Below are 22,182 nucleotides of genomic sequence, written 5' to 3' on the forward strand. Positions count from 1 at the left end.
TTATGACATCATAATGGAATATTGCATTATGACATCATAATGGAATTTTGCATTATGACATCATAATGGAATGGTACATTATGACATCATAATGGAATTTTGCATTATGACATCATAATGGGATGTTACATTATGACATCATAATGGAATTTTACATTATGACATCATAATGGAATTTTGCATTATGACATCATAATGGAATGTTACATTATGACATCATAATGGAATTTTGCATTATGACATCATAATCGAATGTTGCATTATGACATCATAATGGAATGTTACATTATGACATCATAATGAAATGTTGCATTATGGCATCATAATGGAATGTTACATTATGACATCATAATGGAATATTGCATTATGACATCATAATGGAATTTTGCATTATGACATCATAATGGAATGTTACATTATGACATCATAATGGAATTTTGCATTATGACATTTTAATGGGATGTTACATTATGACATCATAATGGAATTTTACATTATGACATCATAATGGAATTTTGCATTATAACATCATAATGGAATTTTACATTATGACATCATAATGGAATTTTGCATTATGACATCATAATGGAATTTTGCATTATGACATCATAATGGAATTTTGCATTATGACATCATAATGGAATGTTGCATTATGACATCATAATGGAATTTTGCATTATGACATCATAATGGAATTTTGCAATATGACATCATAATGGAATTTTACATTATGACATCATAATGGAATTTTGCATTATGACATCATAATGGAATTTTACATTATGACATCATAATGGAATTTTACATTATGACATCATAATGGAATTTTGCATTATGACATCATAATGGAATTTTGCATTATGACATCATAATGGAATTTTGCATTATGACATCATAATGGAATTTTGCATTATGACATCATAATGGAATTTTGCATTATGACATCATAATGGAATTTTGCATTATGACATAATAGAATTTTGCATTATGACATCATAATGGAATTTTGCATTATGACATCATAATGGAATTTTGCATTATGACATCATAATGGAATTTTGCATTATGACATCATAATGGAATTTTGCATTATGACATCATAATGGAATTTTGCATTATGACATCATAATGGAATTTTGCATGATGACATCATAATGGAAATTTGCATTATGACATCATAATGGAGTTTTGCATTATGACATCATAATGGAATGTTACATTATGACATCATAATGGAATTTTGCATTATGACATCATAATGGAATGTTACATTATGACATCATAATGGAATTTAGCATTATTACATCATAATGGAATTTTGCATTATGACATCAAAATGGAATTTTGCATTATGACATCATAATGGAATGTTACATTATGACATCAAAATGGAATTTTGCATTATGACATCATAATGGAATGTTACATTATGACATCATAATGGAATGTTACATTATGACATCATAATGGAATTTTGCATTATGACATCATAATGGAATTTTGCATTATGACATCATAATGGAATTTTACATTATGACATCATAATGGAATTTTGCATTATGACATCATAATGGAATTTTACAATATGACATCATAATGGAATTTTGCATTATGACATCATAATGGAATGTTACATTATGACATCATAATGGAATGTTACATTATGACATCATAATGGATAGTTACATTATGATATCATAATGGAATCTTGCATTATGACATCATAATGGAATGTTGCATTATGACATCATAATGGAATTTTACATTATGACATCATAATGGAATTTTGCATTATGACATCATAATGGAATTTTACATTATGACATCATAATGGAATTTTGCATTATGACATCATAATGGAATTTTACAATATGACATCATAATGGAATTTTGCATTATGACATCATAATGGAATTTTGCATTATGACATCATAATGGAATTTTACATTATGACATCATAATGGAATTTTGCATTATGACATCATAATGGAATTTTGCATTATGACATCATAATGGAATTTTACATTATGACATCATAATCGAATGTTGCATTATGACATCATAATGGAATGTTACATTATGACATCATAATGGAATGTTGCATTATGACATCATAATGGCATGTTACATTATGACATCGTAATGGAATATTGCATTATGACATCATAATGGGATGTTACATTATGACATCATAATTGAATGTTACATTATGACATCATAATGGAATTTTGCATTATGACATCATAATGGAATGTTACATTATGACATCATAATGGAATTTTGCATTATGACATCATAATGGAATGTTACATTATGACATCATAATGGAATTTTGCATTATGACATCATAATGGAATGTTACATTATGACATCATAATGGAATTTTGCATTATTACATCATAATGGAATTTTGCATTATGACATCATAATGGAATTTTGCATTATGACATCATAATGGAATGTTACATTATGACATCATAATGGAATTTTGCATTATGACATCATAATGGAATGTTACATTATGACATCATAATGGAATGTTACATTATGACATCATAATGGATAGTTACATTATGACATCATAATGGAATCTTGCATTATGACATCATAATGGAATGTTGCATTATGACATCATAATGGAATTTTACATTATGACATCATAATGGAATTTTGCATTATGACATCATAATGGAATTTTACATTATGACATCATAATGGAATTTTGCATTATGACATCATAATGGAATTTTACAATATGACATCATAATGGAATTTTGCATTATGACATCATAATGGAATTTTGCATTATGACATCATAATGGAATTTTACATTATGACATCATAATGGAATTTTGCATTATGACATCATAATGGAATTTTGCATTATGACATCATAATGGAATTTTACATTATGACATTATAATCGAATGTTGCATTATGACATCATAATGGAATGTTACATTATGACATCATAATGGAATGTTGCATTATGACATCATAATGGCATGTTACATTATGACATCGTAATGGAATATTGCATTATGACATCATAATGGAATTTTGCATTATGACATCATAATGGAATGTTACATTATGACATCATAATGGAATTTTGCATTATGACATCATAATGGGATGTTACATTATGACATCATAATGGAATTTTACATTATGACATCATAATGGAATTTTGCATTATGACATCATAATGGAATTTTGCAATATGACATCATAATGGAATTTTACATTATGACATCATAATGGAATTTTGCATTATGACATCATAATGGAATTTTACATTATGACATCATAATGGAATTTTGCATTATGACATCATAATGGAATGTTACATTATGACATCATAATGGAATTTTGCATTATGACATCATAATGGGACGTTACATTATGACATCATAATGGAATGTTACATTATGACATCATAATGGAATTTTGCATTATGACATCATAATGGAATTTTGCATTATGACATCATAATGGAATGTTGCATTATGACATCATAATGGAATTTTGCATTATGACATCATAATGGAATGTTACATTATGACATCATAATGGAATTTTGCATTATGACATCATAATGGAATGTTACATTATGACATCATAATGGAATTTTGCATTATGACATCATAATGGAATGTTACATTATGACATCATAATGGAATTTTGCATTATGACATCATAATGGAATGTTACATTATGACATCATAATGGAATTTTGAATTATGACATCATAATGGAAAGTTGCAATATGACATCATAATGGAATGTTACATTATGACATCATAATGGAATGTTGCATTATGACATCATAATGGAATTTTGCATTATGACATCATAATGGGATGTTACATTATGACATCTTAATGGAATTTTTGCATTATGACATCATAATGGGATGTTACATTATGACATCATAATGGAATTTTGCATTATGACATCATAATGGGATGTTACATTATGACATCATAATGGAATTTTGCATTATGACATCATAATGGAATGTTACATTATGACATCATAATAGAATTTTGCATTATGACATCATAATGGAATGTTACATTATGACATCATAATGGAATTTTGCATTATGACATCATAATGGAATGTTAAATTATGACATCATAATGGGACGTTACATTATGACATCATAATGGAATTTTGCATTATGACATCATAATGGGACGTTACATTATGACATCATAATGGAATGTTACATTATGACATCATAATGGAATTTTGCATTATGACATCATAATGGAATGTTGCATTATGACATCATAATGGAATGTTACATAATGACATCATAATGGAATTTTGCATTATGACATCATAATGGAATTTTGCATTATGACATCATAATGGAATGTTACATTATGACATCATAATGGAATTTTGCATTATGACATCATAATGGAATGTTACATTATGACATCATAATGGAATTTTGCATTATGACATCATAATGGGATATTACATTATGACATCATAATGGAATGTTGCATTATGACATCATAATGGGATGTTACATTATGACATCATAATTGAATGTTACATTATGACATCATAATGGAATTTTGCATTATGACATCATTATGGAATGTTACATTATGACATCATAATGGAATTTTGCATTATGACATCATAATGGAATGTTACATTATGACATCATAATGGAATTTTGCATTATGACATCATAATCGAATGTTGCATTATGACATCATAATGGAATGTTACATTATGACATCATAATGGAATGTTGCATTATGACATCATAATGGAATGTTACATTATGACATCATAATGGAATATTGCATTATGACATCATAATGGAATTTTGCATTATGACATCATAATGGAATGGTACATTATGACATCATAATGGAATTTTGCATTATGACATCATAATGGGATGTTACATTATGACATCATAATGGAATTTTACATTATGACATCATAATGGAATTTTGCATTATGACATCATAATGGAATGTTACATTATGACATCATAATGGAATTTTGCATTATGACATCATAATCGAATGTTGCATTATGACATCATAATGGAATGTTACATTATGACATCATAATGAAATGTTGCATTATGGCATCATAATGGAATGTTACATTATGACATCATAATGGAATATTGCATTATGACATCATAATGGAATTTTGCATTATGACATCATAATGGAATGTTACATTATGACATCATAATGGAATTTTGCATTATGACATTTTAATGGGATGTTACATTATGACATCATAATGGAATTTTACATTATGACATCATAATGGAATTTTGCATTATAACATCATAATGGAATTTTACATTATGACATCATAATGGAATTTTGCATTATGACATCATAATGGAATTTTGCATTATGACATCATAATGGAATTTTGCATTATGACATCATAATGGAATGTTGCATTATGACATCATAATGGAATTTTGCATTATGACATCATAATGGAATTTTGCAATATGACATCATAATGGAATTTTACATTATGACATCATAATGGAATTTTGCATTATGACATCATAATGGAATTTTACATTATGACATCATAATGGAATTTTACATTATGACATCATAATGGAATTTTGCATTATGACATCATAATGGAATTTTGCATTATGACATCATAATGGAATTTTGCATTATGACATCATAATGGAATTTTGCATTATGACATCATAATGGAATTTTGCATTATGACATCATAATGGAATTTTGCATTATGACATAATAGAATTTTGCATTATGACATCATAATGGAATTTTGCATTATGACATCATAATGGAATTTTGCATTATGACATCATAATGGAATTTTGCATTATGACATCATAATGGAATTTTGCATTATGACATCATAATGGAATTTTGCATTATGACATCATAATGGAATTTTGCATTATGACATCATAATGGAATTTTGCATGATGACATCATAATGGAAATTTGCATTATGACATCATAATGGAGTTTTGCATTATGACATCATAATGGAATGTTACATTATGACATCATAATGGAATTTTGCATTATGACATCATAATGGAATGTTACATTATGACATCATAATGGAATTTAGCATTATTACATCATAATGGAATTTTGCATTATGACATCAAAATGGAATTTTGCATTATGACATCATAATGGAATGTTACATTATGACATCAAAATGGAATTTTGCATTATGACATCATAATGGAATGTTACATTATGACATCATAATGGAATGTTACATTATGACATCATAATGGAATTTTGCATTATGACATCATAATGGAATTTTGCATTATGACATCATAATGGAATGTTACATTATGACATCATAATGGAATTTTGCATTATGACATCATAATGGGATGTTACATTATGACATCATAATGGAATTTTACATTATGACATCATAATGGAATTTTGCATTATGACATCATAATGGAATTTTGCAATATGACATCATAATGGAATTTTACATTATGACATCATAATGGAATTTTGCATTATGACATCATAATGGAATTTTACATTATGACATCATAATGGAATTTTGCATTATGACATCATAATGGAATGTTACATTATGACATCATAATGGAATTTTGCATTATGACATCATAATGGGACGTTACATTATGACATCATAATGGAATTTTGCATTATGACATCATAATGGGACGTTACATTATGACATCATAATGGAATGTTACATTATGACATCATAATGGAATTTTGCATTATGACATCATAATGGAATTTTGCATTATGACATCATAATGGAATGTTGCATTATGACATCATAATGGAATTTTGCATTATGACATCATAATGGAATGTTACATTATGACATCATAATGGAATTTTGCATTATGACATCATAATGGAATGTTACATTATGACATCATAATGGAATTTTGCATTATGACATCATAATGGAATGTTACATTATGACATCATAATGGAATTTTGCATTATGACATCATAATGGAATGTTACATTATGACATCATAATGGAATTTTTAATTATGACATCATAATGGAAAGTTGCAATATGACATCATAATGGAATGTTACATTATGACATCATAATGGAATGTTGCATTATGACATCATAATGGAATTTTGCATTATGACATCATAATGGGATGTTACATTATGACATCTTAATGGAATTTTTGCATTATGACATCATAATGGGATGTTACATTATGACATCATAATGGAATTTTGCATTATGACATCATAATGGGATGTTACATTATGACATCATAATGGAATTTTGCATTATGACATCATAATGGAATGTTACATTATGACATCATAATAGAATTTTGCATTATGACATCATAATGGAATGTTACATTATGACATCATAATGGAATTTTGCATTATGACATCATAATGGAATGTTAAATTATGACATCATAATGGGACGTTACATTATGACATCATAATGGAATTTTGCATTATGACATCATAATGGGACGTTACATTATGACATCATAATGGAATGTTACATTATGACATCATAATGGAATTTTGCATTATGACATCATAATGGAATGTTGCATTATGACATCATAATGGAATGTTACATAATGACATCATAATGGAATTTTGCATTATGACATCATAATGGAATTTTGCATTATGACATCATAATGGAATGTTACATTATGACATCATAATGGAATTTTGCATTATGACATCATAATGGAATGTTACATTATGACATCATAATGGAATTTTGCATTATGACATCATAATGGGATATTACATTATGACATCATAATGGAATGTTGCATTATGACATCATAATGGGATGTTACATTATGACATCATAATTGAATGTTACATTATGACATCATAATGGAATTTTGCATTATGACATCATTATGGAATGTTACATTATGACATCATAATGGAATTTTGCATTATGACATCATAATGGAATGTTACATTATGACATCATAATGGAATTTTGCATTATGACATCATAATCGAATGTTGCATTATGACATCATAATGGAATGTTACATTATGACATCATAATGGAATGTTGCATTATGACATCATAATGGAATGTTACATTATGACATCATAATGGAATATTGCATTATGACATCATAATGGAATTTTGCATTATGACATCATAATGGAATGGTACATTATGACATCATAATGGAATTTTGCATTATGACATCATAATGGGATGTTACATTATGACATCATAATGGAATTTTACATTATGACATCATAATGGAATTTTGCATTATGACATCATAATGGAATGTTACATTATGACATCATAATGGAATTTTGCATTATGACATCATAATCGAATGTTGCATTATGACATCATAATGGAATGTTACATTATGACATCATAATGAAATGTTGCATTATGGCATCATAATGGAATGTTACATTATGACATCATAATGGAATATTGCATTATGACATCATAATGGAATTTTGCATTATGACATCATAATGGAATGTTACATTATGACATCATAATGGAATTTTGCATTATGACATTTTAATGGGATGTTACATTATGACATCATAATGGAATTTTACATTATGACATCATAATGGAATTTTGCATTATAACATCATAATGGAATTTTACATTATGACATCATAATGGAATTTTGCATTATGACATCATAATGGAATTTTGCATTATGACATCATAATGGAATTTTGCATTATGACATCATAATGGAATGTTGCATTATGACATCATAATGGAATTTTGCATTATGACATCATAATGGAATTTTGCAATATGACATCATAATGGAATTTTACATTATGACATCATAATGGAATTTTGCATTATGACATCATAATGGAATTTTACATTATGACATCATAATGGAATTTTACATTATGACATCATAATGGAATTTTGCATTATGACATCATAATGGAATTTTGCATTATGACATCATAATGGAATTTTGCATTATGACATCATAATGGAATTTTGCATTATGACATCATAATGGAATTTTGCATTATGACATCATAATGGAATTTTGCATTATGACATAATAGAATTTTGCATTATGACATCATAATGGAATTTTGCATTATGACATCATAATGGAATTTTGCATTATGACATCATAATGGAATTTTGCATTATGACATCATAATGGAATTTTGCATTATGACATCATAATGGAATTTTGCATTATGACATCATAATGGAATTTTGCATTATGACATCATAATGGAATTTTGCATGATGACATCATAATGGAAATTTGCATTATGACATCATAATGGAGTTTTGCATTATGACATCATAATGGAATGTTACATTATGACATCATAATGGAATTTTGCATTATGACATCATAATGGAATGTTACATTATGACATCATAATGGAATTTAGCATTATTACATCATAATGGAATTTTGCATTATGACATCAAAATGGAATTTTGCATTATGACATCATAATGGAATGTTACATTATGACATCAAAATGGAATTTTGCATTATGACATCATAATGGAATGTTACATTATGACATCATAATGGAATGTTACATTATGACATCATAATGGAATTTTGCATTATGACATCATAATGGAATTTTGCATTATGACATCATAATGGAATTTTACATTATGACATCATAATGGAATTTTGCATTATGACATCATAATGGAATTTTACAATATGACATCATAATGGAATTTTGCATTATGACATCATAATGGAATGTTACATTATGACATCATAATGGAATGTTACATTATGACATCATAATGGATAGTTACATTATGACATCATAATGGAATCTTGCATTATGACATCATAATGGAATGTTGCATTATGACATCATAATGGAATTTTACATTATGACATCATAATGGAATTTTGCATTATGACATCATAATGGAATTTTACATTATGACATCATAATGGAATTTTGCATTATGACATCATAATGGAATTTTACAATATGACATCATAATGGAATTTTGCATTATGACATCATAATGGAATTTTGCATTATGACATCATAATGGAATTTTACATTATGACATCATAATGGAATTTTGCATTATGACATCATAATGGAATTTTGCATTATGACATCATAATGGAATTTTACATTATGACATCATAATCGAATGTTGCATTATGACATCATAATGGAATGTTACATTATGACATCATAATGGAATGTTGCATTATGACATCATAATGGCATGTTACATTATGACATCGTAATGGAATATTGCATTATGACATCATAATGGGATGTTACATTATGACATCATAATTGAATGTTACATTATGACATCATAATGGAATTTTGCATTATGACATCATAATGGAATGTTACATTATGACATCATAATGGAATTTTGCATTATGACATCATAATGGAATGTTACATTATGACATCATAATGGAATTTTGCATTATGACATCATAATGGAATGTTACATTATGACATCATAATGGAATTTTGCATTATTACATCATAATGGAATTTTGCATTATGACATCATAATGGAATTTTGCATTATGACATCATAATGGAATGTTACATTATGACATCATAATGGAATTTTGCATTATGACATCATAATGGAATGTTACATTATGACATCATAATGGAATGTTACATTATGACATCATAATGGATAGTTACATTATGACATCATAATGGAATCTTGCATTATGACATCATAATGGAATGTTGCATTATGACATCATAATGGAATTTTACATTATGACATCATAATGGAATTTTGCATTATGACATCATAATGGAATTTTACATTATGACATCATAATGGAATTTTGCATTATGACATCATAATGGAATTTTACAATATGACATCATAATGGAATTTTGCATTATGACATCATAATGGAATTTTGCATTATGACATCATAATGGAATTTTACATTATGACATCATAATGGAATTTTGCATTATGACATCATAATGGAATTTTGCATTATGACATCATAATGGAATTTTACATTATGACATTATAATCGAATGTTGCATTATGACATCATAATGGAATGTTACATTATGACATCATAATGGAATGTTGCATTATGACATCATAATGGCATGTTACATTATGACATCGTAATGGAATATTGCATTATGACATCATAATGGAATTTTGCATTATGACATCATAATGGAATGTTACATTATGACATCATAATGGAATTTTGCATTATGACATCATAATGGAATGTTACATTATGACATCATAATGGAATTTTGCATTATGACATCATAATGGAATGTTGCATTATGACATCATAATGGAATTTTGCATTATGACATCATAATGGGACGTTACATTATGACATCATAATGGAATGTTACATTATGACATCATAATGGAATTTTGCATTATGACATCATAATGGAATGTTGCATTATGACATCATAATGGAATGTTACATAATGACATCATAATGGAATTTTGCATTATGACATCATAATGGAATTTTGCATTATGACATCATAATGGAATGTTACATTATGACATCATAATGGAATTTTGCATTATGACATCATAATGGAATGTTACATTATGACATCATAATGGAATGTTGCATTATGACATCATAATGGGATGTTACATTATGACATCATAATTGAATGTTACATTATGACATCATAATGGAATTTTGCATTATGACATCATTATGGAATGTTACATTATGACATCATAATGGAATTTTGCATTATGACATCATAATGGAATGTTACATTATGACATCATAATGGAATTTTGCATTATGACATCATAATCGAATGTTGCATTATGACATCATAATGGAATGTTACATTATGACATCATAATGGAATGTTGCATTATGACATCATAATGGAATGTTACATTATGACATCATAATGGAATATTGCATTATGACATCATAATGGAATTTTGCATTATGACATCATAATGGAATGGTACATTATGACATCATAATGGAATTTTGCATTATGACATCATAATGGGATGTTACATTATGACATCATAATGGAATTTTACATTATGACATCATAATGGAATTTTGCATTATGACATCATAATGGAATGTTACATTATGACATCATAATGGAATTTTGCATTATGACATCATAATCGAATGTTGCATTATGACATCATAATGGAATGTTACATTATGACATCATAATGAAATGTTGCATTATGGCATCATAATGGAATGTTACATTATGACATCATAATGGAATATTGCATTATGACATCATAATGGAATTTTGCATTATGACATCATAATGGAATGTTACATTATGACATCATAATGGAATTTTGCATTATGACATTTTAATGGGATGTTACATTATGACATCATAATGGAATTTTACATTATGACATCATAATGGAATTTTGCATTATAACATCATAATGGAATTTTACATTATGACATCATAATGGAATTTTGCATTATGACATCATAATGGAATTTTGCATTATGACATCATAATGGAATTTTGCATTATGACATCATAATGGAATGTTGCATTATGACATCATAATGGAATTTTGCATTATGACATCATAATGGAATTTTGCAATATGACATCATAATGGAATTTTACATTATGACATCATAATGGAATTTTGCATTATGACATCATAATGGAATTTTACATTATGACATCATAATGGAATTTTACATTATGACATCATAATGGAATTTTGCATTATGACATCATAATGGAATTTTGCATTATGACATCATAATGGAATTTTGCATTATGACATCATAATGGAATTTTGCATTATGACATCATAATGGAATTTTGCATTATGACATCATAATGGAATTTTGCATTATGACATAATAGAATTTTGCATTATGACATCATAATGGAATTTTGCATTATGACATCATAATGGAATTTTGCATTATGACATCATAATGGAATTTTGCATTATGACATCATAATGGAATTTTGCATTATGACATCATAATGGAATTTTGCATTATGACATCATAATGGAATTTTGCATTATGACATCATAATGGAATTTTGCATGATGACATCATAATGGAAATTTGCATTATGACATCATAATGGAGTTTTGCATTATGACATCATAATGGAATGTTACATTATGACATCATAATGGAATTTTGCATTATGACATCATAATGGAATGTTACATTATGACATCATAATGGAATTTAGCATTATTACATCATAATGGAATTTTGCATTATGACATCAAAATGGAATTTTGCATTATGACATCATAATGGAATGTTACATTATGACATCAAAATGGAATTTTGCATTATGACATCATAATGGAATGTTACATTATGACATCATAATGGAATGTTACATTATGACATCATAATGGAATTTTGCATTATGACATCATAATGGAATTTTGCATTATGACATCATAATGGAATTTTACATTATGACATCATAATGGAATTTTGCATTATGACATCATAATGGAATTTTACAATATGACATCATAATGGAATTTTGCATTATGACATCATAATGGAATGTTACATTATGACATCATAATGGAATGTTACATTATGACATCATAATGGATAGTTACATTATGACATCATAATGGAATCTTGCATTATGACATCATAATGGAATGTTGCATTATGACATCATAATGGAATTTTACATTATGACATCATAATGGAATTTTGCATTATGACATCATAATGGAATTTTACATTATGACATCATAATGGAATTTTGCATTATGACATCATAATGGAATTTTACAATATGACATCATAATGGAATTTTGCATTATGACATCATAATGGAATTTTGCATTATGACATCATAATGGAATTTTACATTATGACATCATAATGGAATTTTGCATTATGACATCATAATGGAATTTTGCATTATGACATCATAATGGAATTTTACATTATGACATCATAATCGAATGTTGCATTATGACATCATAATGGAATGTTACATTATGACATCATAATGGAATGTTGCATTATGACATCATAATGGCATGTTACATTATGACATCGTAATGGAATATTGCATTATGACATCATAATGGGATGTTACATTATGACATCATAATTGAATGTTACATTATGACATCATAATGGAATTTTGCATTATGACATCATAATGGAATGTTACATTATGACATCATAATGGAATTTTGCATTATGACATCATAATGGAATGTTACATTATGACATCATAATGGAATTTTGCATTATGACATCATAATGGAATGTTACATTATGACATCATAATGGAATTTTGCATTATTACATCATAATGGAATTTTGCATTATGACATCATAATGGAATTTTGCATTATGACATCATAATGGAATGTTACATTATGACATCATAATGGAATTTTGCATTATGACATCATAATGGAATGTTACATTATGACATCATAATGGAATGTTACATTATGACATCATAATGGATAGTTACATTATGACATCATAATGGAATCTTGCATTATGACATCATAATGGAATGTTGCATTATGACATCATAATGGAATTTTACATTATGACATCATAATGGAATTTTGCATTATGACATCATAATGGAATTTTACATTATGACATCATAATGGAATTTTGCATTATGACATCATAATGGAATTTTACAATATGACATCATAATGGAATTTTGCATTATGACATCATAATGGAATTTTGCATTATGACATCATAATGGAATTTTACATTATGACATCATAATGGAATTTTGCATTATGACATCATAATGGAATTTTGCATTATGACATCATAATGGAATTTTGCATTATGACATTATAATCGAATGTTGCATTATGACATCATAATGGAATGTTACATTATGACATCATAATGGAATGTTGCATTATGACATCATAATGGCATGTTACATTATGACATCGTAATGGAATATTGCATTATGACATCATAATGGAATTTTGCATTATGACATCATAATGGAATGTTACATTATGACATCATAATGGAATTTTGCATTATGACATCATAATGGGATGTTACATTATGACATCATAATGGAATTTTACATTATGACATCATAATGGAATTTTGCATTATGACATCATAATGGAATTTTGCAATATGACATCATAATGGAATTTTACATTATGACATCATAATGGAATTTTGCATTATGACATCATAATGGAATTTTACATTATGACATCATAATGGAATTTTGCATTATGACATCATAATGGAATGTTACATTATGACATCATAATGGAATTTTGCATTATGACATCATAATGGGACGTTACATTATGACATCATAATGGAATTTTGCATTATGACATCATAATGGGACGTTACATTATGACATCATAATGGAATGTTACATTATGACATCATAATGGAATTTTGCATTATGACATCATAATGGAATTTTGCATTATGACATCATAATGGAATGTTGCATTATGACATCATAATGGAATTTTGCATTATGACATCATAATGGAATGTTACATTATGACATCATAATGGAATTTTGCATTATGACATCATAATGGAATGTTACATTATGACATCATAATGGAATTTTGCATTATGACATCATAATGGAATGTTACATTATGACATCATAATGGAATTTTGCATTATGACATCATAATGGAATGTTACATTATGACATCATAATGGAATTTTGAATTATGACATCATAATGGAAAGTTGCAATATGACATCATAATGGAATGTTACATTATGACATCATAATGGAATGTTGCATTATGACATCATAATGGAATTTTGCATTATGACATCATAATGGGATGTTACATTATGACATCTTAATGGAATTTTTGCATTATGACATCATAATGGGATGTTACATTATGACATCATAATGGAATTTTGCATTATGACATCATAATGGGATGTTACATTATGACATCATAATGGAATTTTGCATTATGACATCATAATGGAATGTTACATTATGACATCATAATAGAATTTTGCATTATGACATCATAATGGAATGTTACATTATGACATCATAATGGAATTTTGCATTATGACATCATAATGGAATGTTAAATTATGACATCATAATGGGACGTTACATTATGACATCATAATGGAATTTTGCATTATGACATCATAATGGGACGTTACATTATGACATCATAATGGAATGTTACATTATGACATCATAATGGAATTTTGCATTATGACATCATAATGGAATGTTGCATTATGACATCATAATGGAATGTTACATAATGACATCATAATGGAATTTTGCATTATGACATCATAATGGAATTTTGCATTATGACATCATAATGGAATGTTACATTATGACATCATAATGGAATTTTGCATTATGACATCATAATGGAATGTTACATTATGACATCATAATGGAATTTTGCATTATGACATCATAATGGGATATTACATTATGACATCATAATGGAATGTTGCATTATGACATCATAATGGGATGTTACATTATGACATCATAATTGAATGTTACATTATGACATCATAATGGAATTTTGCATTATGACATCATTATGGAATGTTACATTATGACATCATAATGGAATTTTGCATTATGACATCATAATGGAATGTTACATTATGACATCATAATGGAATTTTGCATTATGACATCATAATCGAATGTTGCATTATGACATCATAATGGAATGTTACATTATGACATCATAATGGAATGTTGCATTATGACATCATAATGGAATGTTACATTATGACATCATAATGGAATATTGCATTATGACATCATAATGGAATTTTGCATTATGACATCATAATGGAATGGTACATTATGACATCATAATGGAATTTTGCATTATGACATCATAATGGGATGTTACATTATGACATCATAATGGAATTTTACATTATGACATCATAATGGAATTTTGCATTATGACATCATAATGGAATGTTACATTATGACATCATAATGGAATTTTGCATTATGACATCATAATCGAATGTTGCATTATGACATCATAATGGAATGTTACATTATGACATCATAATGAAATGTTGCATTATGGCATCATAATGGAATGTTACATTATGACATCATAATGGAATATTGCATTATGACATCATAATGGAATTTTGCATTATGACATCATAATGGAATGTTACATTATGACATCATAATGGAATTTTGCATTATGACATTTTAATGGGATGTTACATTATGACATCATAATGGAATTTTACATTATGACATCATAATGGAATTTTGCATTATAACATCATAATGGAATTTTACATTATGACATCATAATGGAATTTTGCATTATGACATCATAATGGAATTTTGCATTATGACATCATAATGGAATTTTGCATTATGACATCATAATGGAATGTTGCATTATGACATCATAATGGAATTTTGCATTATGACATCATAATGGAATTTTGCAATATGACATCATAATGGAATTTTACATTATGACATCATAATGGAATTTTGCATTATGACATCATAATGGAATTTTACATTATGACATCATAATGGAATTTTACATTATGACATCATAATGGAATTTTGCATTATGACATCATAATGGAATTTTGCATTATGACATCATAATGGAATTTTGCATTATGACATCATAATGGAATTTTGCATTATGACATCATAATGGAATTTTGCATTATGACATCATAATGGAATTTTGCATTATGACATAATAGAATTTTGCATTATGACATCATAATGGAATTTTGCATTATGACATCATAATGGAATTTTGCATTATGACATCATAATGGAATTTTGCATTATGACATCATAATGGAATTTTGCATTATGACATCATAATGGAATTTTGCATTATGACATCATAATGGAATTTTGCATTATGACATCATAATGGAATTTTGCATGATGACATCATAATGGAAATTTGCATTATGACATCATAATGGAGTTTTGCATTATGACATCATAATGGAATGTTACATTATGACATCATAATGGAATTTTGCATTATGACATCATAATGGAATGTTACATTATGACATCATAATGGAATTTAGCATTATTACATCATAATGGAATTTTGCATTATGACATCAAAATGGAATTTTGCATTATGACATCATAATGGAATGTTACATTATGACATCAAAATGGAATTTTGCATTATGACATCATAATGGAATGTTACATTATGACATCATAATGGAATGTTACATTATGACATCATAATGGAATTTTGCATTATGACATCATAATGGAATTTTGCATTATGACATCATAATGGAATTTTACATTATGACATCATAATGGAATTTTGCATTATGACATCATAATGGAATTTTACAATATGACATCATAATGGAATTTTGCATTATGACATCATAATGGAATGTTACATTATGACATCATAAGGGAATGTTACATTATGACATCATAATGGATAGTTACATTATGACATCATAATGGAATCTTGCATTATGACATCATAATGGAATGTTGCATTATGACATCATAATGGAATTTTACATTATGACATCATAATGGAATTTTGCATTATGACATCATAATGGAATTTTACATTATGACATCATAATGGAATTTTGCATTATGACATCATAATGGAATTTTACAATATGACATCATAATGGAATTTTGCATTATGACATCATAATGGAATTTTGCATTATGACATCATAATGGAATTTTACATTATGACATCATAATGGAATTTTGCATTATGACATCATAATGGAATTTTGCATTATGACATCATAATGGAATTTTACATTATGACATCATAATCGAATGTTGCATTATGACATCATAATGGAATGTTACATTATGACATCATAATGGAATGTTGCATTATGACATCATAATGGCATGTTACATTATGACATCGTAATGGAATATTGCATTATGACATCATAATGGAATTTTGCATTATGACATCATAATGGAATGTTACATTATGACATCATAATGGAATTTTGCATTATGACATCATAATGGGATGTTACATTATGACATCATAATGGAATTTTACATTATGACATCATAATGGAATTTTGCATTATGACATCATAATGGAATTTTGCAATATGACATCATAATGGAATTTTACATTATGACATCATAATGGAATTTTGCATTATGACATCATAATGGAATTTTACATTATGACATCATAATGGAATTTTGCATTATGACATCATAATGGAATGTTACATTATGACATCATAATGGAATTTTGCATTATGACATCATAATGGGACGTTACATTATGACATCATAATGGAATTTTGCATTATGACATCATAATGGGACGTTACATTATGACATCATAATGGAATGTTACATTATGACATCATAATGGAATTTTGCATTATGACATCATAATGGAATGTTGCATTATGACATCATAATGGAATTTTGCATTATGACATCATAATGGAATGTTACATTATGACATCATAATGGAATTTTGCATTATGACATCATAACGGAATGTTACATTATGACATCATAATGGAATTTTGCATTATGACATCATAATGGAATGTTACATTATGACATCATAATGGAATTTTGCATTATGACATCATAATGGAATGTTACATTATGACATCATAATGGAATTTTGAATTATGACATCATAATGGAAAGTTGCAATATGACATCATAATGGAATGTTACATTATGACATCATAATGGAATGTTACATTATGACATCATAATGGAATGTTGCATTATGACATCATAATGGAATTTTGCATTATGACATCATAATGGGATGTTACATTATGACATCTTAATGGAATTTTTGCATTATGACATCATAATGGGATGTTACATTATGACATCATAATGGGATATTACATTATGACATCATAATGGAATGTTGCATTATGACATCATAATGGAATTTTGCATTATGACATCATAATGGAATGTTACATTATGACATCATAATGGAATTTTGCATTATGACATCATAATGGAATGTTACATTATGACATCATAATGGAATTTTGCATTATGACATCATAATGGAATGTTACATTATGACATCATAATGGAATTTTGCATTATTACATCAAAATGGAATTTTGCATTATGACATCATAATGGAATTTTGCATTATGACATCATAATGGAATTTTGCATTATGACATCATAATGGAATGTTACATTATGACATCATAATGGAATTTTGAATTATGACATCATAATGGAAAGTTGCAATATGACATCATAATGGAATGTTACATTATGACATCATAATGGAATCTTGCATTATGACATCATAATGGAATTTTGCATTATGACATCATAATGGAATTTTACATTATGACATCATAATGGAATTTTGCATTATGACATCATAATGGAATTTTACATTATGACATCATAATGGAATTTTGCATTATGACATCATAATGGAATTTTACAATATGACATCATAATGGAATTTTGCATTATGACATCATAATGGAATTTTGCATTATGACATCATAATGGAATTTTACATTATGACATCATAATGGAATTTTGCATTATGACATCATAATGGAATTTTACATTATGACATCATAATGGATAGTTACATTATGACATCATAATGGAATCTTGCATTATGACATCATAATGGAATGTTGCATTATGACATCATAATGGAATTTTACATTATGACATCATAATGGAATTTTGCATTATGACATCATAATGGAATTTTACATTATGACATCATAATGGAATTTTGCATTATGACATCATAATGGAATTTTACAATATGACATCATAATGGAATTTTGCATTATGACATCATAATGGAATTTTGCATTATGACATCATAATGGAATTTTACATTATGACATCATAATGGAATTTTGCATTATGACATCATAATGGAATTTTGCATTATGACATCATAATGGAATTTTACATTATGACATCATAATCGAATGTTGCATTATGACATCATAATGGAATGTTACATTATGACATCATAATGGAATGTTGCATTATGACATCATAATGGCATGTTACATTATGACATCGTAATGGAATATTGCATTATGACATCATAATAGAATTTTGCATTATGACATCATAATGGAATGTTACATTATGACATCATAATGGAATTTTGCATTATGACATCATAATGGGATGTTACATTATGACATCATAATGGAATTTTACATTATGACATCATAATGGAATTTTGCATTATGACATCATAATGGAATTTTGCAATATGACATCATAATGGAATTTTACATTATGACATCATAATGGAATTTTGCATTATGACATCATAATGGAATTTTACATTATGACATCATAATGGAATTTTGCATTATGACATCATAATGGAATGTTACATTATGACATCATAATGGAATTTTGCATTATGACATCATAATGGGACGTTACATTATGACATCATAATGGAATTTTGCATTATGACATCATAATGGGACGTTACATTATGACATCATAATGGAATGTTACATTATGACATCATAATGGAATTTTGCATTATGACATCATAATGGAATGTTGCATTATGACATCATAATGGAATTTTGCATTATGACATCATAATGGAATGTTACATTATGACATCATAATGGAATTTTGCATTATGACATCATAATGGAATGTTACATTATGACATCATAATGGAATTTTGCATTATGACATCATAATGGAATGTTACATTATGACATCATAATGGAATTTTGCATTATGACATCATAATGGAATGTTACATTATGACATCATAATGGAATTTTGAATTATGACATCATAATGGAAAGTTGCAATATGACATCATAATGGAATGTTACATTATGACATCATAATGGAATGTTGCATTATGACATCATAATGGAATTTTGCATTATGACATCATAATGGGATGTTACATTATGACATCTTAATGGAATTTTTGCATTATGACATCATAATGGGATGTTACATTATGACATCATAATGGGATATTACATTATGACATCATAATGGAATGTTGCATTATGACATCATAATGGAATTTTGCATTATGACATCATAA

The sequence above is a fragment of the Eleutherodactylus coqui genome, chromosome 7, assembly GCF_035609145.1.
Source record: "Eleutherodactylus coqui strain aEleCoq1 chromosome 7, aEleCoq1.hap1, whole genome shotgun sequence".
NCBI classification, from domain to species: Eukaryota; Metazoa; Chordata; class Amphibia; order Anura; family Eleutherodactylidae; genus Eleutherodactylus; species Eleutherodactylus coqui.